Here is a 3,322-nt window from a genome sequence, read left to right on the forward strand (position 1 = left end):
CCATCTGATTGGTTAAGCTCTGAATGGAGGATCTGGTCTCTTGCTGAAACTGCATGTTCTGCATAGTCATTTGCCTCACAAGTTCTTCGAGGGAAGGTTGTGGAGGGGCCTCAACTGTTGGCTGTTTCTGGGGTTGTTGCTGTTGTTGGATTCGTGGAGGAATGTATGGTCTGCTTGGGCCAGCAGTATTTTGGAAGGAAGGAGCAGGCTGCTGTTGTTGTTGCTGAGGGCTGGACCATCTAAGGTTAGGGTGATTCCTCCATCCAGGGTTGTATCTGTTGCTGGAGAGGTCATAATTGTTCTGCTGTGGTTGATTTTGCTGCTGAGGTTGAGGAGGTCTATTGTAAATATTTGCAGCATAAGCTTTAGGCTACTCGATTGCTCCAGGTTGCTGCATGGAAGGGCAAAGGTCTGTATGGTGGTCAGCAGAGGAGCACAAACCACAAACCCTTGCAATAGGTACAGATTTCTGATTCAAGGCCAGTTGGGTTACCAAGTTAACCAATGCATCCAGTTTTCCTTCAAGCTTCTTAGTCTCAGATGATGCAGCTGAGTTTGTAGCTACCTCATGCACTCCTCTAATGACTATGGCATCATTTCTGGCGCTAAACTGCTGAGAGTTGTGTCGCAACGTGCCCTTCGCGGGCGAGCGAGGGCGAGGCTCACGGGTGCGCTTCCCAAAGGAGGAAAGATGTGCGGAGTCGCCACCAACGTTTATTTGTGGAAAACGTCGAAAAAAACCGAAGGAAACCGGTCAAAATGAAAATTCTAAGTTCGGGAGTTGTATTTACGCTTGAGGAAGGTATTAGCACCTCTTACGTTTGTCTCGGAAGACAACAACCTATTTTTGAGAATTGTGGAATTGTGTTATCTTAACTTTTATTTCTTTTTATTTTTTGAGGTCAACAAAAGCGGGGCTTTTGCTCCTACGTACCCTCCTTTGGAGAGGAAATCAGACCTACGTAGTTCTTTCTTAAGCGTGAATCAAGTGATTCTTTTTACTTGAAAGGTGATCATTTTAAGGCGTTGGACCTTAAAAATGATCCATTTTACTTGGTTAGAAACTGAAATGATAAACTTTCAAAACCCTATTTTTGTGGACGAGCTTGACTAGGCGAGTTGATTTTAGCCTTAGTTTCACTTTAGTTATTAGTCAATTCAATTAAGAATGAGAAATCCCAAAGAGAAAACGTTCGATTGATTTTTGTGCTTCATTTTACTAAAAGATATTTTTTTTATTATTATATTATTATTTTACCTCTTTTTTGATTTCCAACGTGGTTACGGCACGACCGAACGGTCGGAATTCATTTTAACAGAAATTATTGAATACTACAATTAAAATGAACGGTGGAAATTTATTTTATTTTTAGATTAGGCGAGAAACAACTTAAATAAATGACTGAAGCACGTCAAAAGGGGGTATAGAAAGTGAATGAAAACGAGAATAAAAATACACAAAACAAATGGGGACCACCACAGGTACATAGAAGGAATTGAAAAGCTTGGTTTGAGGTACTTACCCGTTGAAGACTGAAGAAAACGAAGAACGAATGATGAATCTTTGAAGAACGGTCGAGAATCTTTGCGTAATTATTCACAGAAACGTTACGGAAACGTTACGGAAGCGCCTCGGCTTGGATTTTCTTCACGGAACTAATTTTCCTCAGCAAATTCGAAAGAGAGAGAAGTGCCTAAGGGGCTGAACCCTTTTCCTCTTCACTTCTTCCCCTATTTATAGCAAAATAGGGGAGAAGCTTGCCGCCCAGCTCGCCTAGGCGAGCAAGGTTGCTTCCTCCAGAAACAACAGCCTTCTGGAGGAATCTTCTGGAGGGCCCAAGTGGGCCTGGTTTCTATTTACACCCCCCTGTTTACTAAATGCACCCCCCCTTCTATTTTTTTGTAATTCTTTTTCCGTAACGTTACGAAACTTTACAAATTTCGTAACGATACCTATTTTCCTTCCGCAAGGTTACGAATCCTTACGGATTATGTATTTACTCTTTTTTAGCTTTCGAAGAAGTTACGGAAACTTACGGATTGCGCAAAAACACCTCTTTTCGATTTCCGCCACATTACGGAATTTCACGAATCACGCAAGCCTGCTTCCTTTCGATTTCTGAGACATCTCGGGACTTCATTTATTGCACGTCATCAAGTAATAATCCCCGGACGAAATTAGGGTATGACAAGTTGGAAGCCATCTTCTCAATTAAATTTCTCGCTTCAGCAGGAGTCATGTCTCCAAGGGCTCCACCACTGGCAGCATCTATCATACTTCTCTCCATATTGCTGAGTCCTTCATAAAAATATTGGAGAAGAAGCTGCTCCGAAATCTGATGGTGAGGGCAACTGGCACATAGTTTCTTAAATCGCTCCCAGTACTCATACAGGCTCTCTCCACTAAGTTGTCTAATACCTGAGATATCCTTCTTGATGGCTGTGGTCCTGGAAGCAGGGAAATTTTTTTCTAAGAATACTCTCTTAAGGTCATCCCAGCTCGTGATGGACCTTGGAGCAAGGTAATACAGCCAGTCCTTTGCCACTCCCTCTAATGAATGAGGAAAAGCCTTCAGAAATATGTGATCCTCTTGGACATCTGGGGGTTTCATGGTGGAGCAGACAATATGAAATTCCTTCAAATGTTTGTGCGGGTCTTCACCTGCAAGGCCATGAAACTTTGGAAGCAAATGAATCAGTCCAGTTTTAAGAACATATGGGACATCCTCATCAGGGTATTAGATGCACAAGCTTTCGTAGGTGAAATCAGGTGCAGCCATTTCCCTTAGAGTCCTCTCACGGGGTGGAGGTTGTGCCATGTTCTCAGAATTTGCAAAATCAGAATGCTCAGAATCAGAATGCTCAAAATTATAATGCTCAAGATTAGGATGATCAAAATCACCAATAACAGAATGCACAGATTCACTAGTAATGGAATGCTCGGAATGATCAAAAGGTATAAAATGATGCCTAACTAATCTATGAAATGTCCTATCTATCTCAGGATCAAAGGGTTGTAAGTCAGATGGATTGCCTCTAGTCATACACTACATTCAGCATGCACACAACTAGTTGCCTTATCATGTAAATAAAGGTGTAGGTTTGAACTACAGCTACCCTCAAATGATATCCAAATGACTTGAAATTTTGTGAGCAACCTTATAAAATGATGAGAAGATAGCACAAAAAATTTCAGACAAAAATTCAAAGTCTAACTATGAAAGCTAAAATTGGTGGGTTAAGAAAAATAAGTGAATAAAACTTGAAAAATAAAAAACTTTTGACAGAATCACTTTTTTTTGGACGATGGAGACCTCAGCCA

The 3,322-nt window shown here is 41.2% G+C and overlaps 1 non-coding gene across 1 annotated transcript; it reads left to right on the forward strand.

Moving 5' to 3' along the window:
• Positions 1-2,334: 2,334 nt before the first annotated feature.
• Positions 2,335-2,441, forward strand: LOC114417585. The gene has a single exon (XR_003667845.1). It is a non-coding gene; the product is annotated as a small nucleolar RNA R71 (small nucleolar RNA).
• Positions 2,442-3,322: the final 881 nt, after the last annotated feature.

This window comes from Glycine soja, chromosome 6 (assembly GCF_004193775.1).
Source record: "Glycine soja cultivar W05 chromosome 6, ASM419377v2, whole genome shotgun sequence".
Lineage (NCBI taxonomy): Eukaryota > Viridiplantae > Streptophyta > Magnoliopsida > Fabales > Fabaceae > Glycine > Glycine soja.